Source organism: Balaenoptera physalus (genome assembly GCF_965194825.1).
Source record: "Balaenoptera physalus genome assembly, chromosome: 5".
Taxonomy (NCBI): Eukaryota; Metazoa; Chordata; class Mammalia; order Artiodactyla; family Balaenopteridae; genus Balaenoptera; species Balaenoptera physalus.
This window is the reverse complement of record NC_138884.1, coordinates 3,240,086-3,267,202: the sequence shown is the minus strand read 5'-3', so window position 1 is coordinate 3,267,202 and position 27,117 is coordinate 3,240,086. Positions and strand designations below refer to the sequence as shown.

At 42.0% G+C, this 27,117-nt stretch overlaps 1 protein-coding gene and 2 long non-coding RNA genes across 5 annotated transcripts in view; all 3 read left to right on the top strand.

Moving 5' to 3' along the window:
* Nucleotides 1-27,117, top strand: part of LOC309660861 — a 239,158-nt gene that overhangs the window by 132,446 nt on the left and 79,595 nt on the right. The gene's annotated exons all lie outside the window — the stretch shown is intronic.
* Nucleotides 1-27,117, top strand: part of SPMIP2 (sperm microtubule inner protein 2) — a 170,213-nt gene that overhangs the window by 82,977 nt on the left and 60,119 nt on the right. The window lies entirely within an intron of this gene.
* On the top strand, nucleotides 14,004-25,126 carry LOC309660839. The gene is made up of 3 exons (XR_014263667.1): nucleotides 14,004-20,948; nucleotides 21,273-23,537; nucleotides 23,575-25,126. It is a non-coding gene; the product is annotated as an uncharacterized lncRNA (long non-coding RNA).

The following is a 27,117-nucleotide window of genomic DNA, read 5'->3' as shown; positions in this document are numbered from 1 at the left end:
TGATTTAATGAAATGAAAGTGCCCGCATATAATAAGAATTCAGTAACTTTTTTGAAGTTTTTAAAAAAATAATTCATCCTATTTGTTTTCTTGAGAAGCTGATTATCTGAAGGGGGAGGACACAGCAATCATCTTAGAATCCTGTTTTTTTCATAACAAACCAGCCAAGGACACATTATCTCCTAAAGTCTTAAGCCATGGGTGGGTTTTGTTTTTTTTTTTTAATTTATTATTTATTTTTGGCTGTGTTGGGTCTTCGTTTCTGTGCGAGGGCTTTCTCTAGTTGTGGCAAGCGGGGGCCACTCTTCACGTGGTGCGCGGGCCTCTCACTATCGTGGCCTCTCTTGTTGCGGAGCACAGGCTCCAGACGCGCAGGCTCAGTAGTTGTGGCCCACGGGCTTAGTTGCTCCGTGGCATGTGGGAGCTTCCCAGACCAGGGCTCGAACCCGTGTCCCCTGCATTGGCAGGCAGATTCTCAACCACTGCGCCACCAGGGAAGCCCCATAGGTGGGTTTTTAATGGGCACAGAGAGAAATAATCTAAGACTGTCTAAGCCCATGGTTTCTAAACTTCAATGTGCATGCGAATCACGTGGGGAGTCTTGTTAAAATGCAGATTCCGAGTCCAAAGATCTGGGTGGGCCTGAGAGTCTGCACTTCTCCCAAGCTCTCAGGTGATGCCTGTGCTGCTGGTCTGGGAACCATACCTTGAGAGGTGAGGGTCTGAGCTCTTCTGGCTCTTTCTGTTGTGACTTTGGACTAGGTGTTGGGCTAGGACCTTGGACTCTGTGCACCATTTACACAGTCTGTAAAATGGCAGTATTCGTATCTAGGTCATAGGGTTGCTGGGAGTTTTAAGTGAGTCAGTGCACGTAGAGTACTTAGACCAGTGTCTGGCACGTGGTATGCTCCATATCCGCATGAACTATTATCATGTGACGTAGATCATTAGCAATATAAACTGGTAAACTGCTGGCTATGGGCCCAGAACACAAAATATATTTTTTAAGCTGCCATCTATTGGCCTTTTGGATTTTCCTATAAACCTGATCTAAATAATACCAAGGAAAACAAGTTCCATTAAAACGATGTTGTGATAGAATGGCAGGTTTTAAAAAAATGAATGAGTTAATTAATTTTACTGAAGCATAGTTGATTTACAATGCTGTGTAATATAGAATGGCAGATTTTGGAATACTACCTGAAACCGCATGAATTCACGAGATCTTGGTTCGGAAAACAACCCAGCATCCTGTCGTCAGGAAGGATAGAAAGGTCCCCTTCGGGGACCTGGGTGGGAAGTCTTAACCTTTGTGTGTCTCCCTTGTGTCCGTCCCCCTCCCCTTTCCTGTCTGCTGCGGGAGAGGCAAAAGCACCTTCGAGGCGCCTGCCCTGTGTGATCCTAGTTGATTTCACTCACAGCCAGTGAGAAAGGGTAAAGTGCCTGCTGTCTAGCTGACCCCAGCTGCCAGCAGTTATCTCAGAAACGGTGAAACCTACTAAACGGCCCTGCTGACCACGGATACCATCTTTGAGAAAAGTACACTCCAGGGGAGGAGTCTGAGACAGAGTGAAGATTATCCACGCTTTTAAGAATAATAGCACTGAAAGAAACCTCAAAACGCTTATGTGGGCAAATCATTTCTTTGGGGCAGCACTTTCTAAAATAAAGGAAATAATTTCTGGAAGCTACAGAATTGCAGGCGAGGCAGTCATTTGAGAAGAGGAAGTTCTGTATCTGGGGTTGAACTCGACAGACCTGGCAAGGAGCCCCAGCACCCCACTTCCAAGCAGGGGCTGAGCAGGACTGACCTTCCCAGACAAGGACCTAGAGCAGCCTGAGGAAAGCTTCTGGTGGAGGAAAGGCGAGCTCTGGTTTATTTCCAAGTCTTATTCTTGTCAATCAAGGGAACTGCACTGAGGATGGAGGTGGGGAACCCTGAGTGGCTGGAGTGAGTGCAGCACCTCCCAGGTTTACTAAACAACGATCAAAACTCACCAGCCCGTAACTGGGGGAGGGAGTGGGCTGCTGAGGAACGGGGAGAAACAGTGTGCCTGGAAATAGGAAGCAAATCCGCCCTCTGCCAGCAGTACAAAGACCTCCCTGCTGAGGACTGTGAACTAACCATTCCCAAATCTAGGGCACCGATTCTCAAAATGTAACGTGCAGAAGAACCGCTTACGGAGACGTTTAAGGATGCGGAATGCCCCAAATTCTGAGATCGTTTTTCTGGGGCCTTGGCACTTGCACTTAAAGAAGCACGTGGAGAGACTATGACGCAGGTGGTCCACGTGACACTTTGTGGGAAACACGTAGACCCTTGGGCAGCAGGCACTGTTCCTGTCCTACCCCGGGAAGGTCACAGGTCCTCCAAGGCTGGAAGGTCTAACTGGACTCTAGTCAGAACAGAAGACTCAGCTCACGAACATTGCTGTGTTTTTTCTTTAAACTTGTTAGTTATTTATTTATTTTATTTATTTTATTATTTATTTATGGCTGTGTTGGGTCTTTGTTTCTGTGCAAGGGCTTTCTCTAGTTGCAGCAAGCGGGGGCCCCTCTTCATCGCGGTGCGCGGGCCTCTCACTATCGCGGCCTCTCTTGTTGCGGAGCACAGGCTCCAGACGCGCAGGCTCAGTAGTTGTGGCTCACGGGCCCAGTTGCTCCGCGGCATGTGGGATCTTCCTGGACCAGGGCTCGAACCCGTGTCCCCTGCACTAGCAGGCAGACTCTCAACCACTGCGCCACCAGAGAAGCCCCATTGTTGTGTTTTTTTGTTTTTTGTTTCTTGTTTTATTGGAGTATAGTTAGTTGATTTACAGTGTTGTGTTAGTCTCAGGTGTACAGCAGCAGAGTGATTCAGTCACATATACATATATCTACTCTCAGATATATGTTTTTACAATGTAATCTAAAAGTTTTTAAATGTAGTTTAAAGGCTCGTAATTTTTTTTAAAAAGGTTGGGAACATTTGTATAATTCAAATTAGTGTGTGTTATATCATTCTGTAAATGATCATATAAAACAAAATATGTCTTTCAGCCCAGTGGATTATGGCACTGTTGACAGGATAATTAGGAATCTGAGTAGTCAAAATTTATGCAAACAAAGCTATCCGAGGTCAAGATTAGTGAATAAATGCTGATGGCAATCGGGTTGGATGAATTCTTTGTTCACAGCAAGGAAACAATACCTCCCATGTCTCTTCCTTTTAGAGATATCCAGACTCTTTCAAACTTCAATTCAAAAGCTGAGTAGCCACCCTCTTTTCACAATGTGGAAGCAGAATGAAGTAGGCGTGCCAGTCACGTGGGCTAAATAAAGATGTTAAAAAGCACACGCCTTTGATTCTGCAATCCTAGGAACTGACGTGGTAGATCTCGTTCATTTCCTTTCCTGGGGATTGTGCAGCCACTTAGGACGTGGGCTGCACTGCTGGACCACACCCCCCCCCATCACCTCCTCTGGAACATGTGGGGGCTGGGTGCACACCGACTGCCACACACACATTCTCAGCAGACATCACCCGAGGAGTGTCAGCCCCTCTTATCTGCAGGGATTAAACAAAAGTTACCAGTCCCAGATCACAGTGATTTCTTTCTTCTTTTCTTTTCTCAATTCCGATGTCTTAGATTTCCTTGAAATGCCCCCCTCCCCCCAAAATGGTAGCTTATCATTGACCTTGGCATATAATTACTCAGAAGAAAAGATTGAAATGATAGTTTGCGGTAAATCCCCAACTCTGTTGGAGAAGTGCTATGGAAATACCGTCTGATTGTATGGATTTCTGGTGTAAGAATTATAAAGTAGGAAGTTATTTACACTAGTCTATATATTGGTCAAGAACCCCACTAATCATTGTTTTTTTTTTAAGAATATTTTTTATAAATTTATTTATTTATTTATATATATATATATATATATATTTTGGCTGCGTTGGGTCCTCGTTGCTGCATGTGGGCTCAGTAGTTGTGGCTCGCGGGCTCTAGAGCGCAGGCTCAGTAGTTGTGGCACGTGGGCTTCAGTAGTTGTGGCTCGCGGGCTCTAGAACACAGGCTCAGTAGTTGTGGCGCACGGGCTTAGTTGCTCCGCGGCATGTGGGATCTTCCCGGACCAGGGCTCGAACCCGTGTCCCCTGCATTGGCAGGCGGATTCCTAACCACTGCGCCACCAGGGAAGCCCTAATCATTGTTAAATAAGTAGTTCCTGCTGCTCCCCACCCAGAGGGCTCTGAGGACGCAGCTCGTCCACAATGGATGCGGGAGATTGACAGGCTCTGCCTTTGTGATTTCGGGTCTGAGCATCTTCGTATGGCTTTCTTCAACGGAGAGTCACATGCCTCTTGTTACACTCTTGTCTTAGTGGCCTTGGAAGTTGGCTTTGGAAGACTCGGATATTCATACACAGCAACCAGGCTTTATTTTAAGTCTATCTTTAAACATTATCTCCAAATGTGGGTGGGAGTTTTTCCAGCCATTTTTGTGTGATGATATAACGTAGACCAGGTGAGGTAGACCTGGGCCAGGTGAGAGACCCGCGGGGGTCCAGCCAGCTCTGTCAGGTTCCGGTTTATCCTGCAACAGGAAAGGCCACTCTGAGCGGTCGGGAGCATTCCCGAAGCGCCCCTGGACACGGCGGCCGGCATCCTGGATCTGCATGACTCATTCCTGTGTGTGCCCGGCGGCCCGCTCTGCCTGGCCTCCCGGTGTGTCTTCTGGCCCCAAGACTCCCTCGTTACCGTTTCCAAAGCCACACTGGCTTGACCACAGCCTCTGATCTACTGCTTGTCTCCCAGCGTCTGAATCACTTTCCCGACCCTCCACTGTGGGTGGGTCACACACAGAATTTTTTTCTTGTGGAGCTGGGGGACCAGGACTTCCGGGACTCACCTTCTTTCTGGTTCTGGCTTCAGAGGATAAGCAGACAGGACATTGTCTTAGCACCAAGGGCAGCCCAGTGCAGAGTATGCTGTCAGAAAAGCTTCTAGAAGGAAGGCGTGAATGAACCGATGAACTGACAGATCCTTGAGAAGTTTACAGTCTGGCATTTTCCTTTATCAGATTATTCCCAGGCACTAACTTACACATTTGACCAATCGTTCTCCTATCTAGAGAGTCATTCTGAATGTCTTTTTAATCCCTAACCGGGGTCAACAATGATGTCAGCATTAAAGGACGAAGCAGAGGGAACACGTCGCTGTCTCCTCTCTGTGCTCCCTTCTCTGCCTGGAGTAGACGTGTGTTTGTAGAAAGCACAGGAGTCCTCCGCGGCATCTCCTACGTCTCTCATCCAGAGTGTCTCTAACTCTCCTTCCTCCGTGATTTATATGATTTGGTCCCTAATCAAGCACTGCTGAGACCAACATCAGATTTCAGACAAAGAGTTTCCACCTGCTCCCGTCAACGTACACGCTGGTCACCCATCACCTCCACCCCCAGACCTTTTCCAGGGTGGTGGTTACTTCTGTTCATGCGCCTTTGGAGAGAGAGATTGGCTTTTTAGTGGAAATGGAGAAGTTAAGGTACTGCAGATGCACGGTGGCCATAACGGGAAGAAATCACACAACTTCAAAGGCAGCAAACACGTTTAAGCCCCTCTTCTTACCAGTGGCCCAGCTGCTTCTCACCCAGTGTCTCCTTGTGGGGAACGGGCTGTTACAAAAGTGAGAAAGTGGGAGCCCAGCAGGACTCCCTACTTTAGCTTTTTAAACGGACAAACAAGCATGAAGTAGCTAGGCTGCAACCGCAAGGGGTTCCTAAAGAAAAGGTAGGAAAATAAACCAGAAAAGATGGCAATCTAGAAAGCCTCCCTAAACAAAAAGGAAAAGAAAAAAAAGAAAGAATAACAGAATGAATCCCCTCCCCTCTTCTGTTAACTAGAAAATTGGAAACTAGCAAAAAGAGCTGTCATTTTTAAATTATTGCATTTCCCCCAATAATAATTAACATGAAAAAGTAACACCTGATGGTGCAAAAGTAATGTTATTTTGTAATTTGAACACTGCAGTAACACATGGGCTAAAGAGAGTTCAGCTAACTGGTCCATGGCTATCGATGTAATTTTTTCATCTGCTGGGGGAACAGCCAGCGTTTGCCGAGGGTGGAAAACTCCGAGGTGCTTCTATATGAACCTGTTCATGCTGTAGTGGTCTGGTTAATGGAGGTGATTGGCAGTGATGCTGGAAATCTGCGTTCTATCCCATTTCTCTTACACAGGCAGCAGGAACATTGAACGAATTCCCATCCCCACATTCATCATGTATTTGATTGTATACATATATTTTTAAAAGTTACAAATTCTAACTTTTCAAACTTTTATGTCGACTTTATCAACCTGTCCAAGTCCTGCTCAAGACCCACATTTCCCCCTGACTGAAACCGCACTCCTTCTTGGATGGGACTTGAACCCAACCAAAACTCAGATTGGGGCTTGAACCCATGATCCCTGACTTAGGAGGGGACTCGAACCCAGTATCTTTTCACTGAAACCGCTCACCTGGTGTCAGGACTTACTGAAGCTCAGATTCTTTTGTCTCGATGCAGAAAGAATTCAGCGTGAGGCAAAGTGATAGGTAAAGAGTGAGTTTATTAGCATAGGATGCTTGTGAAAGATACAAGCAGACAGGCAAGAGATCGCAGCCCTGAGAACAAAGGGGGCTACATTTTCATAATCAAAGAAAAAGTGGGGAGGGGTGAAGACCACCTTCTTCCTCATTCTTGGGTAGATGTCAAGGCTTACATCATTAGTTCCTCCGTTGGCCCTATATGGTTTAACTGGGACTGTCATGGCACTGTTTAAATCATATGTATATTAGCAGAAGGATGGTGACATAGACTAAAATATGGTGATTCACCTCAGGTTTCGGTGTAATGTCACTTTCACCTGGTTTCTTTTCCCTTTCACCTGTATTCCTGTCTTGGCTACATGCAGAAATGCTACTCTTCAAGGACCGTTAACTTCCTGACTTCATGTAACAAGATTCAGACCCCATGTCTATTGTCTTGTGTTTTAACTATCAGGGTTTGTGGCTTGAGTGTGCCTGGCACTTGAATGCACCTGGTCTTCCTTCAAGGTAGAGTTGCTAGGTTACTGGATTCTTTCCTTGAGCGGTCATTAGCTTACAATAGTCTCCCAAACTCCCTTAAAATTCCCTTTCTGTCTTTAATCCCTTAGAGGGATTTCTAAACTAACTAATTATCCTGCTTTATCCCTATCATGACTACTTCTCACTGCTCCTGCCCGTCTCTGAATTTCTCTTTCACTGCAAGGCAGTATCACCCAGCTTCGCTCTGGTTGTTGAGTGGGTACCACTCCTTTCTTAGATTATAAGCTCTCTGAGGGCTGGGCTGAGCCTTAGCCTTTTGCCTTCTCCTCATCAGACAACATAACATTGCACACGTAGTAAGCACTCAATATAATTTTTAAACATTAATCAGTCTCATCACACAAAATTGTAGGTTTTTACCTTTTGTCAGCATTCTAATATACATTATTCATATTTATATGTAAATTACAATGCAAAGCATTATAAAAAGCTAAGTTTCTTTGTTCCAATTCTTTTCTTTCTAATAGATTATTTCTCTTCCCTTAGTCTAGCAAAACTTGGAAATTTTGTATTACAGTATCTGCAAAGACTCTAAGACACATACCCAGAAGTGGCACCAGTGTTCTTGGCTTTGGCTTTATGAAAGGGACTAAGTGATACTGAACTAAATTTCATTTCTAAAGGCTTTGCTACACTTGAAAAAAAAATTCTTTCTAAATGGAAAATTATCAGCTGTACTTTACAATAAAAATTGCATTATTGCAGCAAGAGTGTGATACTATTTCAAAACGTGTTGCTCTGGAGTCCGCACCTCACTGGTTTGCAAGAGACATTGGATTTCTCCCTTCCTTCAGTAAGGGAATTCTTTCTGTAACCTGCATATCACACACTATTCATTTAGCCCACAAATATTTACTGTATGTCAGGAACCAGGCATTCTCTGCATTTGTATATTGGTTGAGGAAGGGAAAGAGACCAAGTGCAAAACAAGCCTGGGACTTTCCAATTCTTCTAGTTTACAGTCAACTAACATCAAAGAATATTGTTAAATTATTTACATTCTTGTAGGGCTTGGAAGTCCCCAAACTGATTTTCCCATAATTCAGTAAATATATCATTTTATTACCATCATTGTGATGCCAACACTTGAGAAAAACTAAGTCACAATTCATACTAAAAATATAGAGATTTTATGGAGAGGTCGACATAGAGATGAAATGCCCGTCCTCTACATTTGAAAAGACAATGTGGAAAAAAAGCGTAAACAAATAATTAGACCACTAGCTGATAGACTGAAGGCACATCATGGCAACATAGTAAGTGTGTGTGTTTCAGTGTGTTTCAGGACAAAGAGACCCACCAAGAGTGACTGCCATTTGGGGTCACACGCTAAAGCATGAATGTTTGAGTACTTTTCTCATTTTTTTATTTTTAAAAAATTGTGATAAAATGACCATAACGTAAAATGGTACCCTTAAAATTAAAAAAAAAAAGGTAAATATTTTAAATGTACAGTTCTGCAGCAGTAAGTACATTTACACTGTTGTGCAATGGTCACCCTCATCCATTTTCAGACTGTTTTCATCTTGCAAAATTGAAACTCTGTACCCAAGGAACACTCGCTCTGTTTCCCCCTCCCCAGCCCCTGGCAACTGCCATTCTACTTTCTATTTCAATGAATTTGACCACTTTAGTAATCGCATGTAACTGGAATGAGATAGTATCTGTCTTTTTCTGACTGGCTTATTTCACTTTGCATAATGTCTTCAAGGTTCATCCATATAGTAGGTTCCGTCAGGATTTCCCCTTTTTAAAAGGCTGAATAATAATCTTTCGTGTGTCATTATAGACTGAACTGTTCCGCCACCAAATTCATTTGTTGAAGCCCCAATCCCCAATGAGCCTTCTTTGGAGACAGGTCCTTTATGAAGGTAACTAAGGTTAAATGAAGTTGTAGGGTGGGACCCTAATCCCATAGAAGTGGTGTCCTTATAAGAAGAGGGACACCAGAGCTCTCTGTGTGTGTGCAGAAGAAAGACCACGTGAGGACACACAGAGAAAGGGGCCTTGCAAACCAAGGAGGGAGGTCTCACCAGAAACCCACCCTGAAGGTACCTTGACCTTGGACTTCCAGCCTCCACAGCTGTGAGAAAACACACTTCTGTTGGTTAAGCCACCTAGCCTGTGGTATTTTGTTATGGTAGCCCTGGCAGACTAACACACACACACACACACACACACACACACACACACACACACATATACACACCACATTTTGTCCATCTGTCCAGCCGCTGATGGACACTTAAGCTACATTACCTTTTGGCTGTTGTGAATAATGCTGTTATGAACACGGGTGTACAAACACCTGTTATGGTCCCTCCTTTCACTTCTGGTATACACCCAGAAGTGGAATCGCTATGTTGAATTTTTTTTTTAATTAGTTAATTAATTTATTTATCTTTGGCTGTGTTGGGTCTTCATTTCTGTGCGAGGGCTTTCTCTAGTTGCGGCGAGCGTGGGCCACTCTTCATTGCGGTGCGTGGGCCTCTCACTATCGCGGCCTCTCCTGTTGCGGAGCACAGGCTCCAGACGCGCAGGCTCAGTAGTTGTGGCTCACGGGCCTAGTTGCTCCGCGGCATGTGGGATCTTCCCAGACCAGGGCTCGAACCCGTGTCCCCTGCATTGGCAGGCAGATTCTTAACCACTGCGCCACCAGGGAAGCCCTATGTTGAATTTTTTGAAGAATCATCATACTGTTACCTACAGCAGCTTCACCATTTTACATTCCCACTAGCAATACACGGTGTTCCAATTTCTCTATATCTCTCATTTTTAAAACATTTAAGTATGATATTTTGGTTACTGGGAAGAACCTGTGACCACTCAGTAATAATCATAGACTTGGGACTACTCACCACCTATTCAAATGTGTCAGTTAATTTGCTTTCCTAGAAGAAGTAATGCAACAGTACACAATATTACTTTCGAGGGAGGGTTCAAAATAAACAGGGACATTTGGTGCCATGTTACGTCAGCACTGCTTCATCAACAATTATTGTAAAATTCTGCGGTGCTAGATTCACCAGGGTCATTCATGTTAGAAATGAAATATTCACACACACACACACCCCTTCCCCAGCAGTGGCTTCACCCATGTCAACAGAAACCTATTTTCTAATCTTTCCTCTCCGGGTGGTCTAAAGGTATCAGATCAGATACCATCTGGGACTTCCCTGGCGGTCCAGTGGTTAGGACTCCGCACTTCCACTGGAGGGGGCGTGGGTTCAGTCCCTGGTGGGGGAACTAAGATCCCGCATGGCGTGGCCAAAAAAAAAAAAAAGATCAGATATCATTTCAGAAACCATCCCCCGAACTGAATGATGGTATTTGTGATCCTGATATTATTTGCTTTCAGCTTCACATTTCACATGATTATGTAGCTCATAAATAGAATTTAGGAATATGTTTCTTCATATAACCTGTAAACTCTATGCTAAGTAGAATGTCTTTATCAAATCTTTCTTTATAATTTTCAATTTTCATAGATCTAAGGGGCCACTTGAGGAGTAATTTTCACAAACACAAAAGTAATCAACTCGAAGGAAATTGAAAAAACCAAAATTTTGTAGTCATGTTTTCCAGTATAGTATCAATACCCAGTAAATCCTTCAATGAATCTGGGATCATGATTAAAGCTTTTAAGTATTCTATGCTGTTCCTAAACTGTCTTTTTCTGCACACACTGAAGAATGTGGATATGTATTTCAAATATTTAATAGCTGCTAGGGATTCTGAATGTTCCCTAGGAATTATTTACAGTGACTGCAGCATCTTTATTTCTCAGGCTGCTTCAGCTGAAACACATTGAGGTAAAACTGGCGAGCGAGAGTGAATATTTAACTGGCTCTTCACTTGGACATTTTATTCTAGTTTCAAGCTGTGATGTTTAATAATTGATTGAGGGAGGGGGGCAGGGGTTAGCTCACTCTGTTCAACAGTCTTCTGAGTGATTTGAATAGAGGAAAAGCACACTGTTAGGTTTGCAGAAGGCATCAACCTGGGGAGAGAGAGAGAGAGTGAAAATCAGATGACAGTTTGGGTTGTAAACGATAATATTTTAGAATTAGGGCTGAAATGAACAAGACTGTAATTTGACAGGAAGAAATATGAACCTTGCGCTTCGGGTTAAAACTTCAGTAACACAGGTAAAGACTCGGTAAATCGTGGTGTGATTGGTTGGTGCGGAGTTCGTAGCTGACTGTAAACTCAGGGTGAGCCCAGAGGTGAGCCTTGTTGCCGACAAAGCTGGCGTAATCACGGAGGGCTCTGTTCCACAGACAAGGGGGTCACACTCAGCATCGTTTTCAGTGACGAGGACCACGTCTTAAGGGAGACGTTAATGAACGGGTGGGGAGGCATCTGAGCATCGTGTCACGCGAACAACACCGGAAGGAACTGGGGAGCCCGATTTGCAAACGAACCTGGTATGAGCCTTTTCCCGTGTCTGACAGATGGTCGGTCCCCTGAGAGAGGGATTCGTAACTGAGATTCAGATTTCAGACCAATGTGGGACTGTTACAGAAAGGCAGATTTCAGCTCAACAGAAGAAAGAATAATTAGACCTGTCCAAAAATAGAATGTGCTTCTGTTGCTGGGACTATTCTGGCATTTGGATGAACACCAGCAGTGGGAGGGAGCCCTACCTAAGGGTACAAGGTTATATACCTGCTGACCAGTCCCAAGCCCCAGAACTCTCTGGAAATGTGTGCCTCTCGGCCAGTACTGTGGATGCAGTAGCTGGCTTCAGGGCTGTAGTAATGGAACTGCCAAAGCTACGGGCAACCCAAGTGGATTGATATATGCACTAGTGCAACAGGACATCTCTTTATTTTACACGGGAATTTTGCCCTGGTCTCCACGGCAGAAGCCACCAGAAATCACAAACAGGAGCACTTAACGATTCATTCTCAGAGCCTCTGAACAGCAGCTGAAACATGGAAATATTGGAAGATGGGTTACCTTTCCCATCTTCCCATGGGAGCAGTAGCTTGGGGTCCTTTCTTGATTCCAGGAATACACGTTACAAGCTCAAAGCCTCTTAGATGCCCCTAAGAATCAAAACACCATGTTGCTGCAATGGCATCATTTCATTCTATTTTATGGCTGAGTAATATTCCATTGTATGTATGTACCACATCTTTTTGTTGTTGTTATTGTTAGTTTCTGCTTTATAACAAAGTGAATGGACCTAGAGATGATCATACTAAGTAAGTCAGACAGAGAAAGACAAATATCATATGATATCACTCGTATGTGGAATCTAATCTTAAAAAACGATACAAATGAACTTATTTACAAAACAGAAACAGACTTACAGATATCAAAAACAAACCTATGGTTACCAAAGGGGAAACTTGGAGGGGAGGGATAAATCAGGAGCTTGGGATGAACATACACACACTACTATATATAAGATAATTAATCAACAAGGGCCTACTATATAGCACAAGGAACTCTACTCAATATTCTGTGATAGCCTATATGAGAAAAGACTCTTAAAAAAAGAATGAATATATGCGTATGTATAACTGAATCACTTTGCTGTACACCTGAAACTAACACAACATTGTAAATCAGCTACACTCCAATAAAATTAAAATTAAAAAAAAAAAGAATCAAATCACCAACATCGTTTGTGTCAGCACACTAGCTAATATATGTTAGAAGTTACTGAGCTCCTCTGCCCCTTCAGAAACAACAGCCTGGTGTAAGGCAGTGGTTCTCAGACCCCAGCAGGCGTCAGACGGGCTTGGAGGGGTTGCTAGGACACGGAGAGCTTGGTACCACCTTCGGAGTTTCTGTTTCAGACCGTGTGAGGCGGGGTCTGAGATTTTGCATTTTTAATAAGTCCACAGGTGATGCTGCTATTCTTTCCAACTCTGCATTCAGTGACATCAGATTGGTAGCTTGAAATTGGCCATAGTGGCAACATTTACACCGCGGGAATTGGTATAAATTCTGAGAGCCAGTAGTTCAACATTTACCAGTAAACCATCCCTGTAGACTCAGAGCAGACAAAAATTATAGGATGATCGAATGTCTAACGCAACACCGCTCAATTCACTTCATTCATGGATTTAATGAAGGTTCCCTGAGCCCTGGCTACGTAACCAGAGCAATATTTTTTTTAAGCAGTATTGTTTCAATTATAATGTGTTGAAAGGATTTACCAAGAATGGAGTTCATGGAATAAAGCGTACTCTTGGATTAAAACAATGAAATATGGTTTCATATATTAATTACTTGCTGTAAGAAAAAGTCAACATTTGATCCATTTCATAAATGTGTATTAAAATTATAAGTGAAAGTGAACATAGACTAGTGATTCTTAAATAAATGTACATATCGATTCACCATTATCATCACCATCTAACACTTACTGACTCAGACTCATAAACTGCTCTAAGTTTACAATGATCTCATTTAATTCATTTAATTCTTATAAAAATCTGTCATGTAGATACTGTTAAACCCGCTGTACAGAGGAAAACCCGAGTCACAGCAACGGGCCCATGATACTTATGTACCAGTGTGTGTGGCGCATCAGGCAGTCGTGTGTCAGGTGATCTCACATGGAAAGTCCTGGAAATCTCAAATACAGCATTTCTTTTGTGTGTGTGTGTGTGACTTAATGAAATTTTTAAAAATTTATTTTATTGAGGTATAGTTGATTTACAATGTTGTGTTAATTTCTGCTGTATGGCAAAGTGATTCAGTTATATATATATAATATATATGTATATGTATATATACTCTTTTTCATATTCTTTTCCGTGATGGTTTATCACAGGATATTGAATATAGTTCCCTGTGCTATGCAGTAGGACCTTGGTGTTCATCCATCCTATACGTAATAGTTTGCCTCTGCTAACCCCAAACTCCTAATCCATCCCTTCCTCACCCCCCTCCCCCTTGGCAACCACAGGTCTGTTCTCTATGTCTGTGAGTCTATCAAATACAGTTTACTGGCAACAACTATATTATTATCATCCAATCACTATGTTCTTAAATATATTTTTAATACATTTTAGAAGAAATCACTGCTAGCATCAACGCTTCCACAACACACTCCTAGAACCCTGGCATTCCAGGGAAAACAATGTAAACGTGGGCTAAATGGCATTAAGCCATAATAGCCTGACCATCCTACGTCTCCCCTAAGAGCTGTACCTCCCAAGAGGAGAGCCCTCAGCCCTCTTCTCTGACACGTGGGCAGCATCAAAGTTTGCCACTCTGACTCCTGTATCTCTGTGCTTCCAGGAGGTTGACCTGCTATGCCTGACACATTTTTTATTTCTACATCATTCTTAGGTTATTATCAGCCTATGATAATAGACTGATGTTACCATATCAGTCTGACTTCAAAACCTTCTGTCTTTAAGATCCTTTTGTGTCTGTTTGATCCCAACGACTGCAGATCCTGGGGATTTCTGCTTGTCACCACCTAGATTGCCTACAATCCGTCTGTCGTGCTCACTGCTTCGTTCAGAGGCATCATGTGACCTAACATGAGTATTACATGGAGTGAAAACGTAGATGCTCTCAGGCCGTGAGCATGTACAACATGTCCTGTCGGGAGTGTAATCCCGCTTTAAAAGGATCCAGCTGTGAGCAGTCAGACACAGAAACCCGGGCGACAGGTTTGAGGGATGAGCAACAAGTTTAACAGTAGTTGCAGGGACAGGGCGTGGTCACATAGCCGCGCAGCCAAGCCACTAGCTCTTCCCCTGCAGAAACACGGTTGCTCACTGCAGTTTCCTTTTGGTCGTCTGAATAGACCCTTCTGGACCACGTCCGTCTGACTCTTCAGCCAGTTATGTGCCCTGAAGACCTCGCCCTCCCTAACAAACATTGCAACAGTTTCCCCAGTCGTCACGAGCCACGCTTATAATGATCCACCAGCTTACATACCATAGAATTTCACAGGTTTCCAAACGCCACACCAGCACTGTTCAATAGGAATCAAATGCAAACCACATATGTAATTCAAAATGTCCCAGTAACCACAATTTTGTTTTTGTTTTTTTTAATTGGAGTGTAGTTGATTCACAATGTTGTGTTAGTTTCAGGTGTACAGCAACATGATTCAGTTCTACACACACATATATATCTATTCTTTTTCAGATTCTTTTCCCTTATAGGTTATTCCAAGATATTGAGTATAGTTTCCCCTAGCAGCCATGTTTTAGAAGTTAAAACAGGCAAAATCAATTTAATAACAAATTTTATTTAATCCAGTCAATCCACATGGTTATCATTTCAATATGAAATCAATGTCAGAAGTTATGAATGGAATGTTTTACATTCTTTCTTTGGTACTAAGTCTTTGAAATCTGAGATGTGTCTGTAACTCGCAGCCTGTCTCACTTTGGACTGGACCGTTAACAAGCTCCCAAAGCCACTTGGGCTAGTGGTTACTACTGAAAAGTGCCGCGCCACATTTGCTGAAACTCAGATGAATATGTTCTTGGAACATCCAAATATCCAAATACCCAGTTGATGGGTTTTTAACTAAGTTTCTGCAAGGAGGTATTGACTAAACACTTTTGCCCTGTAGCTTCTATACCAGGTCACCATTTGTAATTAGGATGAATAATAATAAATTAATTATGGTGAAGAACAGCTAGACGCTTACTGTGTATAAATGAAAAGGAATAAATTTATTAAAGTGGTGATAGAGTGCAAAAATAGAACCACCATACTGGCTGCCAGAAATTCAGTTATTGATAATCAGGTAGGGTCTGCCGAGGCTAGGAACCTAGAAATTCATGGTGTGGCTCCTTGATTATTTTTATAGTTAATGCAGAAAACGTAACACATAGAGAGTAGGTTCCCGGTTTCCTGTTCCTCTTCACAAAGGACTGAAAGGGTGATGGCTCTTAAACAGTGTCCAGTCTGAATCTCTTTTCCATGTCCACATTTTCTTATCCGGAATAAGTTAGAATATTCTTGCCCCCATCAGCCATCACAGAGTGCTCTTGAGATTTTAGGTTCTGGGGAATGGTCGTTTAAGCTATAGCTTCAGCTTTCTTAGCTGAATGGTTAGCATTTCTAGTAGTTGTATTCTCTTTATTTTTTTAATTTAATTTTTATTTTATATTGGAGTATAGTTGATTTACAATGTTGTATTAGTTTCAGGTGTACAGCAAAGTGATTCAGATCTATCTATCTATCTATCTATACAGATAGATAGTTATATTCTTTTTCAGGTTCTTTTCCCGTATAGGTTATTACAGAGTATTGAGTATAGTCCCCTGTGCTGTACAGTAGGTCCTTGTTGATTATCTATTTTATATATAGTAGTGTGTATATGTTGATCCCAAACTCCTAATTTTTCCCTCCCCCCATGTTCCCTTTAGAGAGGAGTATTTTTCTGTCCACCTTGACAATGGGAGGAAGATTGTAAGGTCTCCTTTGTGGAAGAAGAGTTTTTTTTCTTTTTTAGAGTAAGATTAAATCTGATGTCCATCTGTTTGGCACCATGATACTTCCTGTGTAATATCATTAAACATTTCTCACTGTAATAGTTCAGGGCATCGCATTTAGTTATCTCAGGCCTAATATTGTATATTAGCGTTAGCAGAGAGGAAGATAGGGCAGGGCAGAAGGTGATGGAAATAGCAGAAATAGGTAGAAGGTGGATAATATGATAATAGCCACCGCCAGACATCTGCTATGTGCCAGGTTCATGTATAGACTCGGCTTACATAGCCTACGTACAATAGCTCCGAATTCTTACAACAACTGCACGAAGTCGTCAGATGTAGTTTCATTTTTCAGATAAAGAAACTGAGCCTGAGAAACAGTCTTTTGAAGAAAGTGACAAACCTAGTCTGAAATAGAATTCAGATGAAGTATGGCCCGTTCTCTTTTCCCCACACCATGATGCCTCCCAATAAAGCAAAACAAATGAAAAAGGAAATGGTTTGCTGTAAACCAACTGCAAACCGTAAGACGTATTGAATGAAAGGGCAGAGTGTGAATTACACAGAGCGTGATATAAACTTGGTGGGGAGAAATAAAGCATTTCATCACTTTCCTGAATGACAGAGACGAGGGAACAATTGAAGAGGCAGTGAAAGCAATGGTGTCCTGAGGTGATGACAAATACGCTTCCACAGAAAGTGAAGTTTCAGAGGAACAGTGAAAATGGAAGAAGTAGGAAGGACTGAATGTGTACAAGTGAGAAGTATGATTAAGAGACCAAAGCAGAGAGAAAAAAGTAATTCGGGTGATCATTACATCAGTGGCATTCAAAGTTTTCTGACTGCAGCCCAGAGTAAGAAATATATTTTACATAGGGACCCAGTTAACTAACACTGTGTGTGTGTGTGTGTGTGTGTGTGTGTGTGTGTGTGTGTGTACCACTAAAACACAGGTGCAAAGGGAATTCAGTGGAGAAAGGACAGTCTTTATTTATTTTTTCATTTCAAATATTTTTTTAAAGTTTTTTTGTTTTTTTAAAATAAGTTTTTACATTCTTTTTAAAAATATTTATTTAATTAACTTTATTGGCTGCGTCGGGTCTTAGTTGCGGCACACTGGGTCTTCGTTGAGGCGCCGGGCTTCTCTCTAGTTGTGGCGTGCGGGGTCCAGAGCATGTAGGCTCTGTAGTTTGAGGCACGCAGTTTCTCTCGTTGAGGAGCACGAGCTCAGTAGTTGTGGTGTGCGGGCTTAGTTGCCCCGCAGCATGTGGGATCTTAATTCCCCGACCAAGGATGGAACCTGCGTCCCCTGCATCGGAAGGCAGATTCTTGACCTCTGGACCACCAGGGAAGTCCCCCATTTCAAATATTAAAAAAAAATTTTTATTTTATATTGGACTATGGTTGATTTACAATGTTGTGTTAGTTTCAGGTGTACAGCAAAGTGGTTCAGTTATACATATACATGTATCTATTCTTTTTCAAATTCTTTTCCTATTTAGGTTATTACAGAACATTGAGCAGAGTTCCCTGTGCTATACAGTAGGTCCTTGTTGTTTATCTATTTTATATATAGTAGTGTGTATCTGTTAATCCCAAACTCCCAATTTATCCCTCCTGCTCACCTTTCCCCTTTGGTAACCATAAGTTTGTTTTCTATGTCTGAGTCTGTTTCTGTTTTGTAAATAAGTTCATTTGTATCATTTTTTTTTAGATTCCACATATAAGTGATATCATATGACATTGTTAGGAGGATAAATATACAATGACAGACTAGAAGAAAATATTTGCAAAGTACATATTGATAAAAGACTTATATCCAGAATATGTAAATAACTCTCAAAACTCTCCATAAGAAAACAACCCAATTAAAAAATGGGCAAAAGAGTTGGACCCTTCATCAGAGAAGATATACAGATGGCAAATCAGCACAAGATGCTCAACATTATTAGTCATAAGAGAAGTGCAGATTAAAATTGCAATGCGATAACCACCACCCACTTATTAGAAGGGCAAAAATTAAGACCAGCTCTATCAAGTTTTGGCATGGGTGTGGAGAAAGCTCTCGGTAGAACACTGCTGGTGGGAATGTAAAATGATATGACCACTTTGGGGAGCAGTCTGGCAGTTTCTTAGGTTAACACACCTACTGTGTGATCCAGCTGTTCCACTCCTAGGTATTTACCTAAGAGAAGTGAAAGCATATGTCCACACAAAGATCTGCACACAGATGTTTATAGCAGCTTTATTTGTAACCACCCCAAACTGAAAACAACCCAAAAGTCCATCACCAGGAAAATGAATAAACTAACTACTACATATCCATACAAGAAGATACTATTCAGCAGTAAAAAAGAATAAACTATTGGTACATGTTATAATAATATGGATGATCTCAAAATAATTATGCTTAGCGTCAGTAGCCAGACAAAAGAGAGTGCATGCTGTTAGGCAGAACATTCTCTGACATAAATCGTACCAATGTTCTCTTAGGTCCGTCTCCCAAGGCAATAGAAATAAAAATGAAAATAAACAAATGGGACCTAATCAAACTTACAAACTTTTGCACAGCAAAGGAAACCATAAACAAAACGAAAAGACCACCTATAGAATGGGAGAAAATATTTGCAAACCAAGCAACTGACAAAGGATTAATCTCCAAAATATACAAACAGTTCATACAATTCAACAACAACAACAAAAGAACCCAATAGAAAAATGGGCAGAAGACCTTAATAGACATTTCTCCAAAGAAGACATACAGATGGCCAGTAGGCACATGAAAAGATGCTTAACATCACTAATTATTAGAGAAATGCAAATCAAAACTACAATGAGGTACCACCTCACACTGGTCAGAATGGCCATCACTAAAAAGTCTACAAATAACAAATGCTGGAGAGGGTGTGGAGAAAAGAGAACCCTCCTGCACTGTTGGTGGGAATGTAAGTTGGTGCAGCCACTATGGAGAACAGTGTGGAGGTTCCTTAAAAAACTAAAAATAGAATTACCATATGACCCAGCAATCCCACTCCTGGGAATATACTCAGACAAAACTATAATTCAAAAAGATACATGCACCCCTATGTTCATAGCTGCACTGTTCACAATAGCCAAGACATGGAAACAACCTAAGCGTCCATCAACAGAGGAATGGATAAAGAAAATGTGGTACATATATACAATGGAATATTACTCAGCCATAAAAAAGAATGAAATAATGCCATTTGCAGCAACATGGTTGCAACTAGAGGTAATCATACTAAGTGAAGTAAGTCAGACAGAGAAAGATAAATACCATATGATATCACTTATATGTGAAATCTAAAATATGGCACAAATGGACTTATCTATTGTACAAAACAGAAACAGACTCAGACATAGAGAACAGACTTGTGGTTACCAAGGGCAGGGGAGGGTATGACTGGGAGTTTGGGATTAGCATATGCAAACTATTACATATAGAATGGATAAACAACGAGGACCTGCCGTATAGCACAGAGACCTATATTCAATATCCTGTGATAAACCATAATGGAAAAGAATATAAAAAAAGAATGTATATATGTGTATAACTGAGTCACTTTGCTGTACAGCAGAGATTGGCACAATGTTGTAAATCAACTATATTTCAATTAAAAAAATTTTAAAAAAGAGAGTGCATGCTATATGATGCCATTTATATAAAATTGTAGAAAATCCAAGTTAATTTATAGGAACTGAACACAGATAAGTGGCTGCCTGGGTGTAGGAAAGGGCAGGGAGTGGGAAAAGGTAGAATTTCCAAAGGCGGGTGAGAAAATTTGGGGGTGATGGATCTGCTTTTTATTTTGACTGTGGTGATGTTTCATGGATAGGGTTGCCAGATTTAGCAAGTGAAAATATAAGGCGCCAACTAAATTTGAATTTCAGATAAAGAATATTTTTAGTGTAAGTATGTACCATGCAATGTTTGGAACATACTTATACTAAAAAAAAATACTTAGTGTTTATCTGAAATTCAAACTTAACTGGGTGTTCTGTATTTATGTGGCACCCTGCTCATATGTGTACATGTTTGTAAGACCTAAATTGCACACTTTAAATACATGCAGTTTATTGCATGTCAGTTACACTTCAATAAAGTTGTTAAAAGAAGAAGAAGAAATTGTATTAACCAAGGAAGATGTGAGGATTTTCCCAGTTCCTCTCAGCGTGGCAGCCATGCCAAGACCAAAGTCCCAATGTCGTTCTTCTCCTGCCCAAGGGCTCTTCCTGCTGCACCAAGTTGATTCGAGAAGAAAACGTTTGCTCACAGGGAGGGGAGAGTAGATCCCCAAAGTAAGGACATGCAGATATGGACTGATAAGGAAACTTAACTTAGTTTTTAATGTATAATCTCTGCTCTCACGTGGCTTTGTGAGTCTAATATTTCACCTGTTCACAGACCCATTTTTTTTTTAAAGAAATTCACGTTCTTTTATTTATTTATTTATTTATTTATGACTGTGTTGGGTCTTCGTTTCTGTGCGAGGGCTTTCTCTAGTTGTGGCAAGTGGGGACCACTCTTCATCGTGGTGCGCGGGCCTCTCACCATCGCGGCCTCTCTTGTTGCGGAGCACAGGCTCCAGACGCGCAGGCTCAGTAATTGTGGCTCACGGGCCCAGTTGCTCCGTGGCATGTGGGATCTTCCCAGACCAGGGCTCGAACCCGTGTCCCCTGCATTGGCAGGCAGATTCTCAACCACTGCGCCACCAGGGAAGCCCCACAGACCCATTTTAAAAGCAAAGTGCCACGATGTCGTGAGTCTGTTCTTGGAATAAATGAGGACTTGTTTCATTTCAATCCCCTTAACTAGTATCTGGGATCACAGCCAGTTCCCTGGCTGGCTGAGTAGAAAAGGGTAAAGGTATAATTAAAAAGATACAAAAATGTATAGAATGGGTAATTAACAAGGCCCTACTGTATAGCACAGGGAATTATATTCAATATCCTGGGAAAAACCATATGGAAAAGAATATAAAAAAGAATCTATTTATATGTATAACTGAGTCGCTTTGCTGTACAGCAGAAATTAACACATGTAAATCAACTGTACTTCAATACAAATTTTTTTAAAAGATACAAAAGTGTAAAGAGTACCTATCTGTTGATTACTGCTTACCTGCTTTTCTACAATTAAACATTTCTCAATAATCCCAATAGCGAGTTCCCATGTTTTTCTTACAACCCACTTTCAGCCATTTTAAAGCCATTTTTACTCATTTATTATATAATTTACAAGGTGGAGAAACAGCACTTACTAGTCTAAATTGCCCTGGTCTAAACTGAAGTCACTTACTGCCATCTAGAAATAAACAATCCTTTCCTGATGTCCTGTTTATCCAGGGGATAGAGCAGGAAATGGCCATATTTCATGAAGGCTAAGAAGTGTTATTTTCATACATTACATTTTAACTTGTCTGTAATTGTGATGTGCCTTGCTATCAATGCCTACATTTAAAGTAGTAAGTTTCTTTTGTTTTCTCTTTCTGAAGCAAACCTAGTATTAAGTCGATGGTACATTTTATAATCCATAGCAGCTGTTTCCACCCAGCCCAGAGTTAGTTAAGCTCTTCTCTCTGGATTAGGTGGTAATTACCATCATTACTCAGAGCACAAACAGAGCAACGCATACCTGTTTAGCGGTAAACCAGTGCCATTCTTACCTCGTGTTATTATTTCCGGTGTATCTGTATCATTTATCATCTCACCCACTTTTCTATTTTTTATCTGCACTGGCATGTTAACTATATTTGCATCTCCTCACTGGTCACTTACACAACTCTAATAATGAGAGAATCAATGATCACAGAGTCAGAAATGAGATGGGCCAAATTAACACCAGCAGAGTAGAATAAAGCAACACTTTCTCTGGGACCTTTTGTACAAGTAAAAGGTAGCCTCTTTGATGCAAAATAGTGCATTTCAATGAAATACTTATTTTTGCAGTGATGTACTCAGCTATTTGACTCTAACAAATGGAGAAGCTTTCTGTCTAAAACACGCATGGAGAAAGTGTCAAATAAAAGGCAAATATGAGACACACTCCAGATCAGAGGATAGTCAACTCTGCCCTGTGGCCTGCGGGGTCTTAGTTCCCCGACCAGGGATCGAACCCGTGCCCCCTGCAGTGGAAGTGCAGAGTCCTAACCACTGGACCGCCAGGGAAGTCCCTATGGCTCGTTTTTGTGCTGCAAAGACAGAGCTGAGTTGTGGTAACAGGCATGCTAAGGCCCCAGAGTCTGAAACATTTACTCGCTGGCCCTTCATAGCACAGTTTGCCCACATCTGCTCTAGCTCAGAGGGTTTGAGAGGGACACGGCCCTCTCTCCCCCGCATTTCGTGAAGGTGAGTTCTGACGGGGCCCCTGGCTGGCCTCCATTTCTCTGTTTCCGTGTAAAGTCATATCCTCATGCATGAGAGCATAAACACCAAATGAATTATAATTCAGCATGTGATCGAGAACCAGATGGTAGTGAGTTCAAATCATTGTATGTGGTATTAAAAGTAGATTGTAAAGCAGTAGAAAAAAAAGTCGCATTGGGTGTGTGCTTTCCTTTTCTTCTGTGAGGAGTTCCCCTATGTGCTCTGTAGCAGACAGGTCACGGGCCTCACGTCCTCCTTCTTTCCACCGTTTTGTTTGATTGCATAATTTGGCCTCATATGACTCAGGGTTAAACCCTGATTCATGCATGCCAGGCCCTGAAACCCCAGTCCTCTTCCAGTGCTTGGTTTTAGGAGGAGATAAATGACTCAGTTCTGACCAATAAAATGAGAGAGGAATTCACCTGCTGTTTTCGAGGAAGGGCTTCTCCACTGATGAAACACACACACCCCTTCTGGGGCATTATGGTACCTGCATAACATTATGCAGGTACCATATGGTACCTGCATATGATATCTGGAGCTGTGACAGCCTCCTTGGAGCCTCAAGGGGAGCTTGCCTGAAGGCGACCTGGTACCCTGAGGATGCAGAACACCTGAAGGTAAACCTGGTACCCTGAGGATGCAGAACACCTGAAGGCAGCCTGGTACCCAGAGGATGCAAAGCACAGACCTGGGAAGAGTGTATTGTTCTGAGGACATCGCTGGGCATTAAGCAAGCCCAGATTCCTCAGACCTCAGATCTTACAATATGACACATTGATTTCTCTTATTATTTAATTCATTTGTGATGACTTCCTGTTACTTGCAGTGCTCTGGTGGGTTTTTATTAGTTTTACATACGTACATCTTAGTATCTTTTTTCATGGGAACGTCTGAGGACTGTCTCCATGAATGGTAAAGAGTTCCTTATAATAAATTGACTATTTTACACACATTTATACGGGAAAATTCCAAGTCAAAACCAAACCAAAACAATGAAACCTATTTGTTATTATTTTTTTGTAAATTTATTTATTTATTTATTTTTGGCTGCATTGGGTCCTTGTTGCTGCGCGCGGGCTTTCTCTAGTTGTGGTGAGCAGGGGCTACTCTTTGTTGCGGTGCACGGGCTTCTCATTGCGGTGGCTTCTTTTGCTGCGGAGCATGGGCTCTAGGCATGTGGGCTTCAGTAGTTGTGGCATGCGGGCTCGGTAGTTGTGGCTCGCGGGCTCTAGAGCGCAGGCTCAGTAGTTGTGGCACATGGGCTTAGTTGCTCTGCGGCATGTGGGATCTTTCCGGACCAGGGCTTGAACCTATGTCCCCTGCATTGGCAGGCACATTCTTTTTTTTTTTTTTAGAAATTTCATGTAATGTCTGAAACATTTATATTAACATTTTTCTATACAAATAACCCAAAGAAAGTTTAGTATTAGTTGTTTTTGTTTGTTTGTTTGTTTCTTTCATACAGCAGGTTCTTATTAGTCATCAATTTTATACACATCAGTGTATACATGTCAATCCCAATCGCCCAATTCAGCACACCAGCATCCCCACCCCACCGCGGTTTTCCCCCCTTGGTGTCCATACGTTCGTTCTCTACATCTGTGTCTCAACTTCTGCCCTGGCAGGTGGATTCTTAACCTCTGCGCCACCAGGGAAGTCTGAAACCTATTTATTATTATCTACTTAGATTTTGTCTTCAGGGAGATAAACGTGTAGAGAATCACTTGGTTGCAGTTTTGTCAAGATGAGTCTGTCAGCTTTATTTTTCAAGTAAGAGTCCAGAGATGTTTACAGAACTCTTGATCCTGCCTTTTTTCTGTGCTCACATGGAAAAGTACGGAATTTTATACTTTTGGATTACATCAGCAACTTAATGTTAAAGTAGTCAATCCTTCAACAAATATTACCAAGCATTTGCTTAGCGCACTGCACCGCCCAGGATGCTTTGGAAGTTTGAAGCAAATAGAAGACAGTTTGAGTCTCTAAGGGAACTAACCCGGGGCTGCTTGACAAGCAGAGAGACAAGACACGCTCCTAAAATAGCTGGGGACCCTGACCTCACACATGAAACACGGACCAAGCTGTACTTTACCGCTTCAGGGAATAATAATGTCTGTGCTGAGAGCAGACAGTGCTGCTGAAGGAGGAGAACGAGGTCTCTTTAGACTGTATGGTGTGCCTGTCCATTTGGGATCGCCCTCTCATCTATGGGCATGAGATGTGTCTCCTTCCGGGGGATGCTGTGTCTCCTTCCTTCCTATCCGTCTGATTGAGAGTCCTTCTTTATATCTTTAGTCGTAGACGATCTTTTCAGCTGGTCTTCTGGTCTTTTGCATCCATAGTTGCTCTGTAAATAGTGGTGATTTTGGCGTGCCGGTGGGGGGGGGAAGGGAATGAGATCAGGGCCTTCCTGATCCGCCATCTTCCAAACGCATATCGACAAACTGAGTCTTCCAGGTCATCCGATGGTTAGACCTATTGAATACTTGCACGAACTGCATTGAAATACAGAGTTTAAAACTGTTCCTGGCCATGAGCGCACTGTGTGCCGGTTGTTAGAAAAGGAGAGTCCTGTGCACATCAGCAGTTATAACAATTATCATCTCCTCTCCTTTCCCCACGTGCATATGTCAGATGTGTCCCGTAGAGTTTGTTTCATATTTCACATCCCTCCCTCTGACCTTTGCCTTGGCTTGCTTCCCCCGACAAACCCTGCTGTTCTGCATGGCACATCTGTAATGGCCAATTTATACCCGTATTGTCAACATATTTTCAAATATACGTGTTAAAACACTCACTTCCGTGTTCCACTCAATGCCTTTCGATTTATTTCCTTGGTGTGTTTCATTTTGGTCACTGAAGTGGAGAATTGGCCTCATGAGGCCATATTAGGGGACGAAGTGATATTGCTGTGAGCATTCATCCTTCTCTGTGTCTCCAACTATTCACAATCAATGTTGTGAAAAGCAGTTCTTTCTCTGACCTTACCCTGAACTGTCCAATCATGAAGTCCAGACTAGGAGGGTCTAAGGCAGTTCTGGAAATTAGATTGCTTATAGATAGTTAAAGAACTGCTTGTTTCTCCCTCAGCATGACTTTATATACTTCCCATCTTATGATGGAATTCTTTTTTTTTTTTTTTTTTAAAGATTTATTGATTGACTGATTGATTGCTATGTTGGGTCTTCGTTTTTGTGCTTTCTCTAGTTGCGGCAAGCAGGGGCCACTCTTCATCATGGTGCGTGGGCCTCTCACTATCGCAGCCTCTGTTGTTGCGGAGCACAGGCTCCAGACACGCAGGCTCAGTAGCCGTGGCTCACGGGCCTAGTTGCTCCGCAGCATGTGGGATCTTCCCAGACCAGGGCTCGCACCCGTGTCCCCTGCATTGGCAGGCAGATTCTCAACCACTGCGCCACCAGGGAAGCCCCATGATGGAATTCTGTAATTCACTTATTCAACAAACAATTCTCTTCAGCATTCAACACATGCTTCTTGAGGACCTACTATGTTCCAAGCACTGTGCTGGCAATTAAGACTTTACAGAGATTATATGTGTATATATTATATATATATCATATATATATATATAATTCAACCATGAGGAAGAGGACATCTGCCATTTGTGACCACACGGATGGACCTTGAGGACATTATGCTTAGTGAAATAAGTCAGACAGAGAAAGACAAATACTGTATGATATCAGTTATATGTAGAATCTAAAAAAGCCACACACTTAAAGTGTGGAATGGTGGTTACCAGGGGCTGGGAATTGGTGGGATAGGACAAATGTTGTTTAAAGGTACAGACTTGCAAAGAGTAGCAAATAAGCCTAGAGATCTAATGCACCACAGAGTGAGTATGGACAACAGTATGGTATTATTATCATCAAACTTGCTAAGAGACTAGTTTTAATTTGTCCAACCACTAAAAAGAAATGATAGATGTGCTAATTATCACTACAATGGCGATCATATTAGAATATATAAGTGTATCAAATCAACATGTTGTATACCTTAAATGTACACAATGTTATATGTCAAATCTATTTCAATTAAAAAAATGTTTTAAGTGTTCACAGAGATAAATAAAATATACCCTTTACCCTCTAGGAGGTTACAAATGGAGTAGATCCAATAGGTATGATATTTTTAAAGATGAAATAAAGAAACTCCTGTGAACGCAGCATGCTGAGTGTC